Source organism: Lytechinus variegatus, chromosome 3 (genome assembly GCF_018143015.1).
Source record: "Lytechinus variegatus isolate NC3 chromosome 3, Lvar_3.0, whole genome shotgun sequence".
In the NCBI taxonomy this organism is placed as follows: Eukaryota; Metazoa; Echinodermata; class Echinoidea; order Temnopleuroida; family Toxopneustidae; genus Lytechinus; species Lytechinus variegatus.
Genome location: NC_054742.1, coordinates 15,182,503 through 15,202,341, shown reverse-complemented (window position 1 = coordinate 15,202,341; position 19,839 = coordinate 15,182,503). Strand labels below are relative to the sequence as shown.

Genomic DNA, 19,839 nt, shown 5'->3' with positions numbered 1-19,839 from the left:
GTGAAACTGAACTAACAATGGTGTAAACTGGAGTCCACACTTTTCTGAAATAAAGAAACCTCTAAAGTAACTCAGAAAACAAAATATGTTGATTAGGAGCAGATTGGACACTCAGCTGATGATACCCCAAGTCAGATTTGACACCACAAAAACTAGAATGTTGATCACTTATTATCAATTTTCATATAAGCATAAACAAAGGTGAAACTAGATGTTAATGAGGAAGCATATGTGTAAGAGATTAGTACTGAAAGGTCCTTACCTTCTTAATATGGAGCATCAAGTTGACAAATAAACCTTTTTCTTGTTGAATCAGAAGGTCGGGTGATCTACAAGTAAAAAAAAAAGAGAAAATGCTTGTTACAGCTATATCCACAATATTTTGTGAAAATTGGATATAGACACAAAACCATTTACTAAATAATCTCAACAATAACAAAAAAGTAGTAGTATGTAGAATTAACAACCAGGGGCTCATTTCACAAAGTGACAACAGTTGTAACTTTGCCATTATGGCAACTACCATGGTAACCTTGATTCTGATTGGCTGCTGAGCCCTGTTACCATGGTAGTTGCCATTATGGCAAAGTTACAACAGTTGTAACTCTTTATCAAACTGGCATCTGATAAGGTTTTGATGAACAAGAAACATTTACAGAATGCCAGTAATGACCCATGTTGTTTACACCCAGAAGCTTACTTCACTCTTGTTGATAAACTGCACTTTGAAACAAGGAACTTCAGCAAAAATCAATGTGAGATGTATTTCCAATATTGGTAAGAATTAAAAGCCTGTGTGGCACCACCTTGCTAAAGACTATCCCAAGAAGGTTCATGCACATTTTTTTTATCAGTATTATACCCCTTTCATAAACCCATCCTCCAATTAGCCGCCTAAGAGTAATGCGGATAATTAAAAAAAGCTCCAAAAATAATCCGCACTATTTTTACGAGCGCCCGTCCGTAAAAAAGAGGATAATCGTCATGGCAACCACACACACCCCCTCCGATGCGGTGACCTTGTGACCGCACCATGGCAATTATCCGCATTACTTTCGAAATGTGTTCATAAAGTCAAAATCTGGTCCCGATGCTGCTATTATGCGGATAATTGCAGCATCAAAATAATGCGGATAACTCTGGTCCTCCTCCGATTTTACGACCAAATTATGCTGCTATTAGCCGCATAATTGGGTTTATGAAAGGGGTATTAGAAGAAGTCCAATCTGACATTTTCAACATGAATGGTTGTATGTATGCAGGGAACTAATTGACATTTAAAAAGGTTCCATTAGCTTCTAGAACAATGCCATACTCATTAATGTTGGTCTCCACTGATGTCAAACAGTATTAAGAAGTGGTCTACAATGTACAGTCTGTAATCCAATTGTTCTGACCCTGTGTAACATTCCAGGAGCCTGTACTTAAAGACTACCCTCAAACATTTCTTTGGGAAGGTTGGGGTGGATTATTACCAAATCCAAACCAATCTTGGGGCTCTCAAGACTCTGTGGGGAGGTAGTCCAAAGTGATCTCAGGGTAAGATTTGTGCATTCATACCATGATAACATGGTGCAAAGATCAGTGTCTTGGTGCCCTGAGAGGTTCAAGTGAAGGCATGGATCTACTATAGTCAGGAGTAAGGAAATCACTCCCATCGACAGATCTATTCTATAGCATGCAGAGTGTATGGTGTGGCTCAATGCAGGCAATATCACAAGACACAGATACACAGGGAAAGTCTGATTTGAATGAGTAGTTTTTATTATAATTACAACATGTCTTGGCATTTCAGCAATTCCTACGCAATGTAAACATTATTTCTAAAGTTGTAATTAATTGTTTTATGAAATTCTTTCAAGCTCATTTACTATAACAAGTGGAATGCCTCTGGCCGTCTCACCTGCATCACGCGGTTCAATATAGCAGCAGTGCTAACTTTGAAAACTACTCTAACTCGCACAAGATGTTCAGTGATACTTGGTTACTCTTATGTCCACTTTTTAGGAACTAGACCAATAAATTTACTGAGATATGATGGTTATTCAATAAAAAAACCCAACATGGCCAAAGTTCATTGACCTTACATGACCTTTGACCTTGATCATGTGACTTGAAACTCGCACAAGATGTTCAGTGATACTTGATTACTCTTATGTCCAAGATTCATGAATCAGATCCATAAACTTTCAAAGTTATGATGGTAATTCAACAGATACACCCAATTCGGCCAAAGTTCATTGACCTTTGACCTTGGTCATGTGACCTGAAACGCGCACAGGATGTTCAGTGATACTTGATTACTCTAATGTCCAAGTTTAATGAACTAGACCAATAAACTTTCAAAGTTATGATGGTAATTCAACAGATACCCCTGATTCGGCCAAAGTTCATTGACCCTAAATGACCTTTGACCTTAATCATGAGACCTGAAACTTGCACAAAATGTTCAGTGATGCTTGATTACTATTATGTCCAAGTTTCATGAATCAGATCCATAAACTATCAAAGTTATGATGGGAATTCAACAGATATCCCCAATTCGGCCAAAGTTCATTGACCCTAAATGACCTTTGACCTTGGTCATGTGACGTGAAACTCATGCAGGATGTTCAGTGATACTTGATTAACCTTATGTCCAAGTTTCATGAACTAGGTCCATATATTTTCTAAGTTATGATGACATTTCAAAAACTTAACCTCAGGTTAAGATTTCGATGTTGATTCCTCCAACATGGTCTAAGTTCATTGACCCTAAATGACCTTTGACCTTAAACATGTGACATGAAACTCTATCAGGATGTTCAGTAATACTTGATTAACCTTATGGCCAAGTTTCATGAACTAGGTCCATATAGTTTCTAAGTTATGATGTCATTTCAAAAACTTAACCTCAGGTTAAGATTTGATGTTGACGCCGCCGCCACCGCCGTCGGAAAAGCGGCGCCTATAGTCTCACTCTGCTATGCAGGTGAGAGAAAAATCAATTACAGCTATTCCTATGTGAAGACTTGAAGAAGCAGATATATTCTTTAAATCACATTGATGAAATATTAAAACCCCCTAAACTCGTTGATCACTATTCCAGTTTAATACATCTACAAAAATATACATGTATATACAAAAGCATGTCAATGATAAGAACTAACAAATGTGGTTGAAGGGGAAGAAATGAGGTTTGAACACCACTGGACAATTCCTTTGTTTTATCATTAATGTGATATAATTTATATGGATGACATTACTATAGCAACAAACAAGAATGGACAAAGATTTACCCATCTGTTTATTTAGAAAGGAAGACATTTGCATGCTATTGATTTTGAAAAAGAATTGTTGTGGATGGCTGTGCAATATACCTTTTGCACAGATTCAGTAATTAATAAAGAAATACAAATGTTTCCAAAGGGGAAAAAAGAAAGCTTTACCTGTGAGAGACGAAGAAGAAACTATCAATACAATGATGAAGTATCAAAGGATATATATTGCTGAGTTCACTGTAATAGACTTTATTTTTAATATTTTCAAAATGTATTTTTGAAAGTATTCTGATAGCCTGTCTTCAACTCTTTATTCTTATCATTTTGAAAAAAGATAAGATTGAAATTTCGTCTGAGATGTCATATCTCCTAAGGGGTCATTTATAAACCCATGTAGTAGGTCCATGATAAACCTGACCTATATGTAGGTGCATTGTGAGTATACATTAAGGGATTTTACAAAGAAAAAAAATCATGTGCATGATGCATGGTTTTAACAAGTGACCTCTTCGTAAATATAAAGTTTCCGAAATGCACTCCTGTGTGTCCATTCAAATGTTGGAATAATAAATTAGAAATCGAATGAAACGATATAATCCATGCTTTAATTTGGTATAGTTATTTGTTATGGTTTCCTTCAAAGTGCTATTAACACAATAATGTCAAAAGCTTGTTTGGAGACCAGCCAGGTTTACAATGGCTCATACAATTACTCACAATATAATGGTGTTATTTCCAAAAAAACACAAAAACTCCAACAAAATCTATAAAGAATAGCAGGTAAAAGTGTTGGTAAAAAAATCAGTCAGGGCTGAGTAACCCCTTCTAAAATACAAACTCAATTGTATTTCCTATAATTATTAGTCAAAGTCTCTCAGTCACACTAAAAAAAGACAGAAAGCAGCTCTCTAATGATACAAAATCAATGTTACTAAATCTTAAATCTTTTGTCACACAAATGTAGTGGTCACACAAAAGTAGTGATGCAGGCAAAGTCCAACCTAATCTAAATAATCTAAAAGCACAAATTAATGTTCATGCACAAAATTAAAATGAAATGCTAAAGATAGTAGAAAGTAGTATGATAAAAACCTCTTACAGGTGGTGAGGCGATCAGCACAGGAACGGTGGCAGGACTTGGAGAGAAATGGGTAGGGTGTTCAACAACGATGGACGATGTGGGATGGATAAATGGATGGATGGATGGGGTGAGGTATTATGAAGTCTACACAGTGAGACAGAGATAATGGGCATACCGATGGTGGATACGCGCTTTCATCGCGATCAAACTTGCTTAAAGGTGGAGCCTGAACTAGTCAACGAGCCAGGCAATACTCTTACTCATCTACCTCTCTCTTAAATCAATATCCAAATTAATTTGGCCTGCAATCAATGCTTGCTGAGTGCTTAGTCCCAGCTAAAGCCATTACCGATGTGGGCTAGCATGCTAATGAGCACTGCGGGTGCATCTAGCTTAATGCGCTCATTACAGCTGTTATATCACTGACAGACAAGCTTGATAAAGGGGGAAAGGGAGAGATGATACCAGGGGTGTCTACAGGAAGATAGTGACAGATTATTAAAAATACTTCCCACTAAATACCGCAATTACAAGGGCAAGTAAACTACACAGAGAGAAAAGGGTCCAGATCATGAAATTTCTTATTAGCATCATGTATGAAAATGAGACTTGTACAGTTATTCCCTGAAAGGTGTCTGTTACTGATTCAGATAATTCATTCATGTATAAATGCATGTTATACTATTGTTATGGTGTGGATGAGAGTATATAAAAACATACATGTTGTGGATGAGATTTTATTTTACAGAATCAGTTATTTTGATTAGGTGCCCAATCAAATTGAAAATATCCACATATTTTAGTTGGGTTTTTTTCATATAACATTTCTCAACTATTAAATGTCCTGAAAAATATGTAAATGATCTTTGTGTCATCCAATCACTAAATATGTATGATACATGTAAGTACCTAAGAATCTTCAAAGAAATAGAAAGGTTGGACACATACAAAACCTCAAAATTCAAATGTAACAAAGAATACAAATTCAAACAGCTACAATTAGATTGCATAAAAATGAAGAAAATATCTACAATTTGAGATTCCCTGATCATGTTCCATGACCTATACTCCAGTGACAAACGCTCCACTCTAAATTCCACACACTATTTGAATAGCCAACTTCAAACCTGTGTTTAACTCTATACCCTACCCTAAACCCAACATAAAACCCTATTACACAGAGGCGTCGATCCTGGGGGGGGGGGGGCAGGAGAGGGCAATCGCCCCACCAATGAAAATATTGGGGGGCAAACATATCATTTTGCCCCCCCCCCAATAATTCCGGATATGGCAAAAAAAAAACAAGATTGTAATGTTCAACAAGCGAGAATGAGATACACAACTCGTTCTTTATTTAAAATTGTGCTCAAAATGCCCGCTTTTCTGATTGGATTATAAAAATTTCCAGCTCGCACTTCGCGCTCGCATCTCTGTAGCAAACACCCATACTTTTCATGATTAAATAGGTAAATGCAAATGTCCCGTTTTCACTTTAAAGCCTCGAAAGAACTCCTGCTTCGATTTGCAATCATTTTTTCCTGGATATGTATCTTGTTCTTTATCAAAAACGTCCATTAAACTGTCATTTTTTCAGATCGAAAAATCAAAATTTTCAGCTCGCGCTTCCCGCTCGCATCTATTGTTTTTTTTAGATACCAATCTTAATCATTGGTACCAAAAATGCTTAGAATATCAAGCTTTCAGGTCAGAATATAAAGAAATTTTAGCGCACTCTCGGCACTCGTACTATCTGTGTCGTGAGATATGTATCCTTTCTGTGATTCGTCTATTATACTTTATTGATGCTTCTGTTCATATTAACATAAGTTTTGATTCTATATTGCTCTTTAAACACTGGTTTTCAAATGTTTATTATGTCAATTGTATAGTACACATGGTTTCAAACCACCTTGATCATAAGAATCGCCGTTAAATTACGAGAACTTTTTTAGGCTAAAAAATACACAATAATTATTCCTGCATTGACATCGCGAAACATACACTTTGAGATAAGTTCCTGTAGTTACGAGCATGTGCAGTATGGTCTGATAAGCAGGCAAGGCGCGAGATTCAAAATCACTAGCTCAGCAGCCACCAACGGTGCCCGTGCCCAACTACATGCTGGGCTAAAAGTTCCATAAATTGCTTTCACATTGTAAAAATACCTGCGACCTTGGAAAAATCCCCACGAAAGTTCTCGTAAATTTGACAAGTACCTACTATTTAGTGGGTAATTTCTTTCGGAGAGATTACGCCTAATTTGCTTTCACATTGCCAATATTACCTGGTATTTTCTGATCGGGAAATTTAACCCGATCAGAAAATACCTGGAACTGACGAACTTTGAGGCGGTCTAAAACCACCTTATGTTCCACAAGGCCCCAATGAAAATCAGTCTGCGAACTATTAGGGCTTTTTAACCGAATATAAATAAAATCAATCTTATCTAATATCTTGATGGGTAAAACTTAGAAGAAATACATGTAGATGCAGGACTGTCTCTGTTACGGTGTATGATGCGCGTGCATTTGTGTGTGTCTGCCGTGTATGTGAGGATGATTGTTTGCCAGCATGCTGTATATGTGATGGAGTTTGTGTGTCCTGTGACAATAATAATAGCCAATTTTTATGGAGCGCTTTTCCCAGAATGGCTCAAAGCGCATTACAGCATATTATTGCGCAGGTCAACAGTGCATTTAGTGATGCGTGCTTTCGCGCAGCATTCATGTTGAATTTCTCTGTCATATTAACTGTCCAGATGTCCTAAAGAAGGTAACCTGTCTGATATGTGTAGAAATGGACTAACAAAGTGATCATCATCTTAGGGGACTTACCAAAACTTAAAAGAGACTTTGAATTTCTTAATTGTATGATACAGGTTGTGAAGGACCCAGCTCAAGGAGTATACACAAGTGAAAAACCTATGAAGAGAAATTCAAGCCAGGAACCCTAGGACCCATAGAATGAGTGGTACAGTATAGGACTTGCGTGTCATCTAGCCAGTTGTCTTGCTCATTAAGGTTCGAGTAAAAGCACTAAGCTTACAAGAAATGTGTACAACAGTCTTCTTTAATGACTATACCTTGCATATCAGTCTTGCCTCATTTTAGGAGTAAATGGAATGCAATAATGCTCAGACTGCTCTTTCTATGAATAATCATCAATTCATACCAAAAGGATATATCTCCATATACAAGTAGTTGGGAGATTATGTTCATCATATACAAACATCTCATAGAAACTCTAAAATATTGGAAGGCAGAATAACGAATGTAAAATATTACAGAAAGTATGTTTAGAACAAATGTATACAAATTAATACACCTGATAATATAGCTCTCCTGTTTTACATCAGAATGGCATCCATGTTGATGTCTTATTTAGTTCTCGTTTGTAGTACATTTTGCTTTTAATTTAAAGGTGTTCTGAAATCAACACAGCCCAAGGGAAATATTCTATCCAGATAATTTTGAAAATCAACAAAATTATCTTATGCAATTCATATGCAATTCAAGCAAACCTCTGTTTTCTTTCACAAATGTTAAATTGTCAATCTAGACTTCATATACTTAGCTTTCACGAATAATGTTTATCGAAAAAATGACAATTTGAAACATTTAATCCATTTGATTGAGAGTCATGGAAGAATACAATGTACAATAAGAACAATCTGACATGTTCACATCTAATCCTGATTATAAAATCAAAATTATATCACTGAAGAAGTGAAATAGAAAATAAAAATGACCACAACTCTTGATTAAAACCTCTGAAAGAAATGTCATTTCCAAAATACCATCAAACAAACCTATTTGTCAAAATCCACAGAATTGTTGAAATGAGCCTTCTGAAACTGAAAAAGTATCTGATATTTTCCTCTTCTACTGCCGTGTACTTGACAATGATGGAGTAGATGTCGCAGATAACATGGCCCCTATCACCTAGACATAATCAATCTTTTCAATATCAATTTATAATCCATGTACCTGTATGCCCTTTTAATTTTGAAGCATTACCCCTGTACCAGGTTCTGAGTGTAACAAAGTCTGATTGGAAAGTGAATAACACAGATCATTAGAAGGCCAAACAAAAAAAGAACCAAGCTAATCGCCAAAGCAGACATTAAGAGAGTCTTGATGAAATTATTTTCAGAAGAATTTACCTTCTATATCTCCTGGCGTTCATGTCAAAGTGTTTTTCATTATTATCATGGTATGTATCTTGAAATGAATTCTAAATTACAAAATATCTTATATTGAATGCAAACAATTACTAATTGCCTGCACTATGAATTGAAATAATACAAAATAAATCCAGATCAGCTGTAAATACTAACCAGCCAAAATTTTGATTTATTTTTAATCTTAAGGATTAACATTAAAAATCTCAAAAGATCTCAAATCTTTTAGCTTTATATTTAAATCCATAAGATTTAAATCTAAATATAATATTTGGCTGGTCACTATTCACAGCTGATCTGGATTTATTGAAAATCATTAAAATAAATGAGGGTTGATGGATAAAGGAATATAAACATGGTTGTAATTATGGGTGTATAAAGACAACAACTATGATGTTGATGATAATGATGATGAAACTGACGTTGATGATGATGATGGATGAAGACGATTTATATTCAGAATCATTACATTATAATATGTAATATAATTACAAATAAACAGAAATATAATAATAATTTCTTTTCATAATATATTTTTAAGTTTTTTCTGTTAGCAAGCTCTAATCATCAATTCTTGTTTACAATTACAACACTCATTCACCTTCAACCCGACCTATCATCAGTATCATAACCCACTATTATTTTTCCATGCTGTAGGCTAATTCCTATTAATAGCTCAAGAATTTATCACATCACCAGACCTTGCAGTGACCTAAATACATGTGTTAAGTTCTGTCAGTATAATGACGTATTGGTCAACCTACAAACATGACAGTTTCTCTATGATTCAGTCAGGAGAAAGGACTATTGTATGGCAATATCAAACAATTAAGTAAACCAAACATTAATTGATATAAATTAGCAGGTACTAATGGAAAAGTAAGAAAGTGCATTCACATGATAAGGCTCACTAAATAATGTGTTAAAATATTGACATTAGCTCAATGAATTCCCAACGTCTTAATTCAGATCGAAGCAGTGAGTCACAATCTAGCATTCAAACACTGCTCGCTTCCTAAGAAGTTACATGCATCTAACGAGATGAACAGTGTGTGATGTTTGTGTGCATGATCTACATGAAGCACATCACATGGGTGCGCATTTTAAGAGGTACCATAGATGAGCAGCAGACAAATGAATGAATTATATTATATGCATGGGTATATATGAATGATTAATATCCTATCCTATTACTGGCAGTTGTCTTTTATACTGACAGATATAAAATATAGAACTAAACCAGCTGAATGACTCATAATATCTTGTTCTAAAAAAAATTCCCATTTATTTTCTTTAAATTATGAATATAAAAAAGTAGGCCATTTTCACAGGAGGGCTATGCAAGGGGGGAGCAAGAGGAGTTAGAGGAGCTAGATGTTATATCATTTTTGTTTCTACTGAAAAAATACAGAGTATTTTACCGTTTTCTACCCTAAATCTCTCTCTTTTCTATCTTTTGTTGTTTTGTTTTGGAGTCACTTAAAAAGTCATTGGGTGTGGGTGTAGGTCCCTTTAAGGTCAAGTCCCCTGGTGCATGACTACCGAAAGGAAATGAAATTCTAAATTAATCCTAATTCAAATAATATGCTTAAGATATCATAAGATAAACGTACATGCACTCAGAATATTGAGAGCCAAAGTATAATTTCAATGGATTTATAATATATTTTAAAAGAAAAAATAAAACAATGTAGGATAGTCTTAAACATCTATAACAGTTCTAAACTCCTCTTTGGTTCATATTTAAGAAAGCTGGCTACATAAAAAATTCTGATTATCTAAAATCATATTAACACAAAATTTGGGTTTGAATAGAAAGGAAAGTGAATGGATATTAAGTTAGAAATAGATATGAAGTAAAAAAAAATGTTTTAGTGAAGATGGTGACATGATGTAGTTACATGTAAGCAATTGCAATAAAAGAAGCTAAATGCATCAGTGCAAATACCATGACAACATCACACAGGATATATGGTGGCCAGAAGTCAAAACTTCACCTGCTCAGGAGATACATTTTGCGGATTTTGTCATTTTCAAAAGGAAGCTTTTCAAGCTGCAGATCAATTTGTAATCAGTAAAAAGCTTTGAGAAATGGTAATTCACATAGCCCCTAAACTCCATTGTTCCTCCATCTGCTAGTGTTCCCCCATTATTCTATACCGAACAAACTCGTAGATGAAAAAAAGTCCATTAATTTCTTGCCTCAAGCACACAAGTTCACTTAACTTGGATTTTACAAAGAATGACGAAAGAAGGTGGGTTATATTTACAAATAGTGATGGCATTTTGAAGGGCAAGTTGTTGAATGTGAAGGAGCAGCTCTCCACTCTACAGAACAATTTGTGATAAGTGTGAGGACAGATAGGGTGGGGAAAGCCTTGAAAGACAGACAAATGGTCCCTGGATGTGATTTCAGGAAAAATATATTTGGCAACCATGATGAGCTAAGAAAGAATGGTAAGGGGCCCAGAAAACATTAAAAAATCAACTGCATGCACATGAATGGGATTTTATGAAAAGATCAAGAAGTGTGTAGAATGTCAATGAAAAAGATGTACTAGTGTTAAATACAATAAAGAGAGAATGGGGATTGAGAGGAACTGCAACCTCTGCCAATAACTAATCGATGACCTTATCTACTCTCTTACATATTCAGTGGGGAAAGATGAGAGTGCCCTCTATTGATCTTAGATGTACAGGCAATAACAGAGTTACTTCAACAGCTGCCTCTCAGAAACAGATGCATGTCTCTGAACTGCACTGTCAATTTACACAATCAATCAGTAATTCCCCTTCAACATCAACAACCAAAATTAATCTTGTAATATGTACATAGTTCAGCTTAGTTTAAAAAGATGTTTCCCCATACACCTTTGATTTTCATTAACAGTTAATTTGGAGTAGCATAAATATCCATCCCAGTCCCTCCCCCCAACAAAAAAAAAATTAAAAATAAAAAAAGTAAATAAATAAATGAATAAATAAAAACCATAAAACAGTAACAATAAAGAAATAAAATTAAACAAATAAATGTACCAGGGTCTAGCTTACCCTACTTTCTTCTCATAATTGTATTTTTTCAATGTGGACCAGCTTTTCCTACACATCGCATCTTCCTATTAATGAACTTAAGTGTAATCACTCTAGTTGGTTGGAACAGGGAGGCAAAAAAAGATTATCACCTTCCCTAATTGGAAAGTACAGGCTCTACGCTTCTATTCAAGTAACCTATATTTGTCCAAAAGTCAAGCATTAAATGATCGTTAATGTATCCTGGTTTAGAGTACTGAAATTATTTGTTTAAGGCACATACCTGATCCTAAGGTGCACCCCTAATCTCTCAGATCTCTAAATATTTTTTCTATTGAAAAATAAAATCAGCAGAAGAAAAAATTTTTTTAAACAAGTGGAATGCCTCTGGCCGTCTCACCTGCATCACGCGGTTCAATATAGCAGCAGTGCTGACGTTGAATACTACTCTAACTCACACAAGATGTTCAGTGATACATGGTTACTATTATGTCCACTTTTTATGAACTAGACCAATAAACTTACAGAGATATGATGGTTATTCAACAAAAACCCCAACATGGCCAAAGTTCATTGACCTTACATGACCTTTGACCTTGATCATGTGACCTGAAACTCGAACAGGATGTTCAGTGATACTTGATTACTCTTATGTACAAGTTTCATGAATCAGATCCATAAACTTTCAAAGTTATGATGGTAATTCAACAGATACACCCAATTCGGCCAAAGTTCATTGACCTTTGACCTTGGCCATGTGACCTGAAACGCGCACAGGATGTTCAGTGATACTTGATTACTATAATGTCCAAGTTTAATGAACTAGACCAATAAACTTTCAAAGTTATGATGGTAATTCAACAGATACCCCTGATTCGGCCAAAGTTCATTGACCCTAAATGACCTTTGATCTTAATCATGAGACCTGAAACTTGCACAAAATTTTCAGTGATGCTTGATTACTATTATGTCCAAGTTTCATGAATCAGATCCATAAACTATCAAAGTTATGATGGGAATTCAACAGATATCCCCAATTCGGCCAAAGTTCATTGACCCTAAATGACCTTTGACCTTGGTCATGTGACGTGAAACTCATGCAGGATGTTCAGTGATACTTGATTAACCTTAATCCAAGTTTCATGAACTAGGTCCATATATTATCTAAGTTATGATGACATTTCAAAATCTTAACCTCAGGTTAAGATTTCGATGTTGATTCCTCCAACATGGTCTAAGTTCATTGACCCTAAATGACCTTTGACCTTGGTCATGTGACATGAAACTCTAATAGGATGTTCAGTAATACTTGATTAACCTTATGGCCAAGTTTTATTAACTAGGTCCATATACTTTCTAAGTTATGACGTCATTTCAAAAACTTAACCTCAGGTTAAGATTTGATGTTGACGCCGCAGCCGCCGCCGTCGTCGTAGGAAAAGCGGCGCCTATAGTCTCACTTTGCTTCGCAGGTGAGACAAAAAATTATATTATATCACCATGGGTGTACTCGGCCAAGAAAAAAAATTAAAAGTAAAGAAAAAGACAAGAAAACGGATAAGGGTGAAATATGATATTTTCTGAATATTTGTCAAAATCTATCACAAACTTGAATTTCCATAAGAAATGTTGAAATTTTTGCTCGCTCGCAACATCTTATCAATTTTACGTGATACACCATATCAAGCCTCCTATTTTTTTTACTTCATTATGCTACTGCACATCACCAACAAGAAAATAGGATTTAAAAATATGTTACTTTTTTGTATTTCAAAATAGAGATTATAGAATTATGTAAATAAATCATTCCAGAAGAATTTCATACAGATTATTTATAGATAATGCTGAATTCTCAATAATAGTGGGGGGAAGAGAAAAAAAAGAATAAGAAGAAAAATTAAGAGTGGAAAAGGGAGGAAAAAGAGATGAAAAAATATAAAATGGGTAGTATTTATAGCCAGGGAAGTTCACTCTGACAAAATATTTGTGGTAAAAATACCAGAAAAGAATATTTGAAGGTTTGAGGAAAATCCATTAAGGATAAGTCCAACCCAACAAAAGTTTGATTTGAATAAAGAAAAATAATCCAACAAGCATAACACTAAAACAGTTATATGCACATCCTGGTCGGTATGCAAATGAGGAGACTGATGACATCAACTACTCACTATTTCTGCTGTATTTTATTATATGTGAAACAAAGTATAATTTCTCCCTGAACATGTCGAATTGGCATTGTTTAATAGTTTATGGTTCAGTCAAGATGGTACTTATTGTCAAATCTGTAAAATATGAAATATTGTATAATTCAAACGATTAAAAACAAAAGAAATAAGTGAGGGTCATCACCGTCTGTCTCATTTGCATGTCGCTGAGTTGTGCATATCACCGTTTTGCGAAAAATAAGTGAAACTTTAAACTTTCATCATAGCTTATTTCACATCTGATTTTGATAAAAATTTTCAGCGTTATGCTAGTTTGATCTTTTCTATCTATTCACATCAACATTTTTATGGGATGGACTTGACCGTAAGATTAAGAAAATTACTAGAATTCATCTTTTTTTAAGAATAAATTTCAATTGTTAATGGTTCATGATGACCAAAAAATTCAGAAAATGAAATTTCTTTATATTTTTAATTCACAATATGTGGGAAGTTGCTCGCATATGATGTCACAATTTAAAACAAATAAATGAAATTTGAATAACTTTTTAAATCTCTGATGGATTTTCCTCAAACCTTCACAAATATTTTGATTATTTTTTCCTGCTATTTTTACAAAAAAAACATTTCGTTAGGGTGAACTTCCCTTTGAATGTTTCGTGGGGTATTACTGAAAAAAAATGCCCTAACTTAGGGCATACGGTTGTTTCCGGTTATAAGGTTCAGCCCTGTTACTTCATAATTTAAAAGGGGGAGGAGGTGGCTAGTTAGCCTTATACAAACTATGCTTTATATTGAAAATTATGTTTATAAAAAGATAATAATCTTGGGTTAAAGATGATACAGGGTGATAAAATTGAAGGTGTCAGAAAAGTTTTCATAGCCTGTTTACCCATACTACCGAATTTCCCAATGAACTCATTTACCTCCTCCCTAAGCACCAAACTTCTAATCATGTCATCCTTGGGCCTATTTATACCATTGACCTACATTATATATTACTAACTCAGCAAAGTATGGTTCAACAGCTAATCATTGTAACAAAATATTTGATAGAGTAGTTTTTTACAATTTCCAGTGTCATAGAGAATAATCTTTTGTTCAATCTTCCAGTACTGAGATTTATCCTAAATTAGTTACCTATCGTGATAAGAAAATTGCATTCGATTCCATGAACCAATTAATTCATTATCTGGCCATTCAGTCTGCTTGACAGTACTTTTAATGTTATTCCTGCAGTTCAAAATGAAAAGATAGTATAAGCGTCTGCAGTCTAACCTCTTTGATCACCTGTATGATTGTATAGGATATCCAGCAGGAAACTATTGAATTTGATGGATGGATGAATGTAACATGAGAGGTTAAAGGTCATCTTATATCTAAAGAGGTTAAAGGTTCCACTCTGATTGACGAGCATGAAAAAAAATCATGACATCTTTCACAATACCAGAAGAACAGGTAGGATTACCCAATAGAATTGTTTCTTTTCATACCAGGCCTACATAATCTTACAGCAGAAGAGCATTTGTTACATAAAATGTTCTTAGATTCACTGGAGTATCCGTAACTCTTTGTTTCATGATGAAAGAATTATGTTGGCCCTACAAGAAGATTAAAAATGAATTTTCTATAAATATTTTTTGAAGTAACATGGAAAGAATGGAAGAATTTGGTTAAATAAATGGTGCACCACAAGCACAGTAAGTAGTCTAGTTCTTACCAAGTCAAACTGATGAGAATGCATTGATTGATATATTGATTCTACACATAGATGAACGCAGGAGTTGGTGTTAAGCAACAAAACTGGCACCAATTACAAAATTTTGCATAAAATATCATTAAAAAAAATTGTGAGCCATACTTGGACAGTCATAATCCTGCCATCTGTTTATCCATCTATTCATGGATTTTCATTAAAATCACTGCAACAAGGGAAATGAATTGTACATGTACATGCCTTATTACCAGCAGATCATAAGCTGAAAAAGATTGTTTAATTTAGGCCACGGAATGGCACATTGTAACTTAAGTTCATGCAATAGTTTCTGCCACATATACAGTGGTCATTCAAATACCATATAGGTAATAACCTCTTCCTTTAATAGTCACTAAAGTCTAGCAATTTTTTTGACCAGATTAAAAATGTGTACAGCCCTATCTCTTCTACGTCAAATTCTCTTAAGTCAAACAGATTTCTTTGGTCCTATATTGACTTCAGCAGAATGAACTGTATCTAGAACTGTGAATGCATTATAATTGTTGTGGTGAGGCAAATAAATGAAATATTTTCCAATTTATTCAAACGGCATCAAAGGTTAAATATTGACTCTTGTACCTAAAGATAGCTATAGTACATCAGACAAAGGCGAAAAACACAGTCACTGATCAAGTGGTTCATGAACTGAAATGACTTTGGTCTAGTGACAGCACAAGTCCTACCTCTAAAGTCTTGGTCTCAGTTTCAATCTGATAGGCCTTGATCTTGAACAGGTCTCAAGTTGAAGAGCTGTAAAATCAATGAAACAAAGTGTATTATGTCAATGACAGAAGCTCTGGAAAATAATGTCTACCAGCATTATGCAAACGATATTCCAACAAACTCACTAAACAAATCCACTGTGACTGTTGATTTTGTTTTCTATTGTGTTTTCTTTTTAACACAATTGAACAGATATTGCAATGTTTGATTTTTCGACAATTAAAAGATGATATTGATATCACAATTGTTATATGTACAGACTACAATGTAGATGTATTGTAAAAATATGCTTCTGGACATGATTGTCGTCACACAGCTGACAATGCTTGTGCTGCCAATACAGTGCTAATAATAGCACTAATGCTACTTTCAGGGGAACTATAAGTAAAGGGTTTTACCAATGACTTATAAAAAGAATACTGTTGAAAATGTAATCCAAACAGCAACTGTTTTCCCAAAAGTTTTCTGAGAGTTGTCTTTAATATCCTTCTACAGAGCTCCCTTCCAACAGTGTAGGCTATATGAGATGCATAAAGTAAGATTAATGTGAGTTTTCAACACCAACATGGGCAATTGCCATTTGCTTGATAATGTGACATACCTACTAAAGAAAGTCGTTTATCAAGTAAATCTCTTTGAATTTGACGCAGCTCCATCCCCTGGTGTGTGTAGTAATGTACAACATTCATCTCCCCTCACCTTTTTATATTACAATTACCAGAAGCAAAGTACATAAATAAGTTTATGTTCTTCAAGTACCCAATATTAACATGTTGACTTACAAACATGCATAAAGTTTGACAAGTGTGATATTCATTACATGCAAACGGTGTGATTTCAGCTTCTCTGCTTTGTTTTCCCTAAATGAAAAGTAAAATGATTCAATCAAATGATATTTCAAGCAACAGCTTTGTGCATGATGAATAATATACAATTTTTGGAATGCCATATTTCTATAAACATAGGAAAATTTCTCAACAACAGCATTTTTATTCACTGCTTCAAGGACATTTTTCAAACGCTAACAGATATACCTATAAGAAATCACAAGAGTTGCTATACATGTACCTAGTTTTGCATGCATATTATTTTTTTCATAAGTGACTATTGTATGTTTATGCACCTTCTAGCAGTGTACTGTCAGCGCAAATAATGCAGGATAGCAGTGCTCTTTGCATGCATCGTCACAATGACCCTTGCCAAGTACATAGGAATGCATAAATCAGGGAAGGTCGGAGAGTGCAGCGCATGTTTTAAGGAGGTTTAAGGGAAAGAAATTCCATGCCAGGATTACAAACATGTTCGCCTTATTTGCGACCCATTACATGCGAGTGAAAATGATTCTTTCTTTTTCGACAAAAATGACACTGATTACCTATTTGTAGCAATATTGAACTGGCCATGATCTTGCACACAGGAAATCTAGCTTTATCATGAAATTGTAAGGCCTACTTAAATAAAGGTCTAACAAGAGAGTCGCTAAGGCGAGCACATAATACGCCAGCCTGTAATGCGGAAAATGTAGATATTGGTCAAGCAAGAAAAGTGGAAGGTGGCGACTTCACCTTTGACCTTCTGCAAAATACATACTGTGCGTGGCGCATTTGCGACAAGAAATGTGTGAAATTCTAACATTTGTTAATTGTTCCAGGCTTATGGGGGGGGGGCACAGGGCTAAGTCATTACAGGTTGTTGTTTTTTACTGGTAAACAAGGCAATTTTTCAGAATTTCACTCTGTTTATTGAGATATAAATATCTTCAGCCTGGAGCATCCCTTTAATAAGAAAATCTTTAAATAGCATGGATAGGGAATGAAAGGGGTAGGGTATGGGGGCTCAGTAAAATGAAAATCTCTTTTGTCCAACAAAATATCTTTTGTCTAACAAACTAATGCAACATTAAAGCAAAAGAAAAACAAAGTCATTGTGGACGTGTTTTCTGTCTCATGATAAATGTCCTAAGTCTCTACATTTAAAGAACAGAAAGAGAAGAGATAAATCTTTAATAAATGGGCTGTCTCATTCCTTTTCATGAAAAGTAACATACCTTTTACAGAAATGATGTAGGCCTACTTTTACAGCATAAAACCTACTTTCAAAGCATATTCTCAGAAAGAATTTTCAAAGAGGTCTATGAATTTAGCAGTAAACAGATAAAGAGGTTTAATCTCTAAAGGAGATCTCCTTCATACACAACTTTTTATTCATAAAATAGGTCCTCTGGGGATAAAAGGGTCCCAGGTCTTTATTGTCACACTGTCTGATCCTAGATGGATACTTGAGAGAAGAAAAGAAAGAAAAGATTGGAATACCAATAACCATCCAAGTCAGCAAACAAAAGGCTTTAGACTCCTTGAAAGCTACCAGGCCAGTATATCATGAACAGAAATACAGATAATCAAGGTTTATGAAAGGCAAAAACCACAACATGCATTTCTTCACTATATTACGTTCATGTTATATGTACACAGAACAATGAATAACCTCCAGAATTTGAATATTCACCAATGCATATGATAAATTCCTGTTGCAAAAAGACATACTGGTAGGTCAAACCATTGGTATTACAAAACATCAGACACATAATACAGATAATTTCATCACTGCATGAACAACAAACCTTGAGTGAATGGGTATTATGTAACAACACAATAACTTGTTTCCATAAATACACATCTGTTCCTTAGGATTTCTGAAAATTCAAAAATTACTTTAAGGTTAATAATACATACCTCCATAAAGTAAGGAATACTTTAGATGAAATGATTGCAAGACTGCAATACTGGCAATAGTCAGTGAAATATTGATCTTTTTTGCGCCCATCTAAGTGAGCATTGAAAAAGGAGGACAAAGGCATTTAGCAGGAGTAGCTAATATGACCAGTTGGTTAACAACACAATCACTTTAACCACACATGTTATTATCACAGGCATTCATTCATAGCTAACCTTGCAGCACAGATGTGTTATTTAAAAGAGAAAATCAATGTATCTTTCTCTTATTTTGAAGTGAAATGGATTTTTCAGTCCTTTCACGGCTTCAAGCATATGGATAGGTATAAGGGTGCGTTTATTCGACACTTTTTTACCCTAGAATCATGATAAGAATCATGATTAGAATCATGATTCAAATCACGATTCTGCAGAATCACGATTGCGTTTAGTTGAAAGTGGAAATAAACGTCTTTCAAATCACAAACATGAAACACGGAAAAAGGGGCGTTTGGAAAGACGTTTCTGTAGAATCACGAACGAAAAGGGTCGCATAAACGATATCGTGATTTGAATCATGATTCTATGACGTCATTGTGCCGTGCTTCTTCCGGGTTCGACTCAAAGGCGCGCGCTGTGTGTCGTGCAGGTTAATTTTCAGTATTGCCAGTGTACTAGTAACGGTATATGCCAATGCATTTAGGAATTATCATTCTGTGTATTGTACCCCCGGGGTTGTACTGTAGCGTCATTTGTATATTTCATTGTTTTCATCAATCATGTCTTCAAGTTCCAAAAGCACAAATTGGACTGACGACGAACTCGGGGCTCTGCTTGTGCTTTGGGCTCAGCCTGAAGCACAAGCATCCCTTACCGGGATTCACAAAAATAAGACGATCTACGAGTCCCTTTGAGCGGCGCTTGCGAGGGAGG

General features: G+C 35.0%; 1 protein-coding gene across 5 annotated transcripts in view; it reads right to left on the bottom strand.

Moving 5' to 3' along the window:
• Positions 1–18,946, bottom strand: part of LOC121410308 (poly(rC)-binding protein 3-like) — a 122,034-nt gene extending 103,088 nt beyond the window's left edge. For 4 of the 5 annotated variants that reach the window (XM_041602310.1, XM_041602306.1, XM_041602305.1 and 1 more), the window contains exons 1-3: positions 18,928–18,946; positions 16,156–16,222; positions 263–329 (exon numbers count right to left, since the gene is read on the bottom strand). The gene's annotated coding sequence lies outside the window, so the exon portion shown is untranslated. Of the gene's footprint in view, positions 1–262; positions 330–4,359; positions 4,484–16,155; positions 16,223–18,927 lie in introns of those variants that run through there. The other variant, XM_041602307.1, reaches the window with a different exon arrangement.
• Between the last annotated feature and the right edge of the window lie 893 nt (positions 18,947–19,839).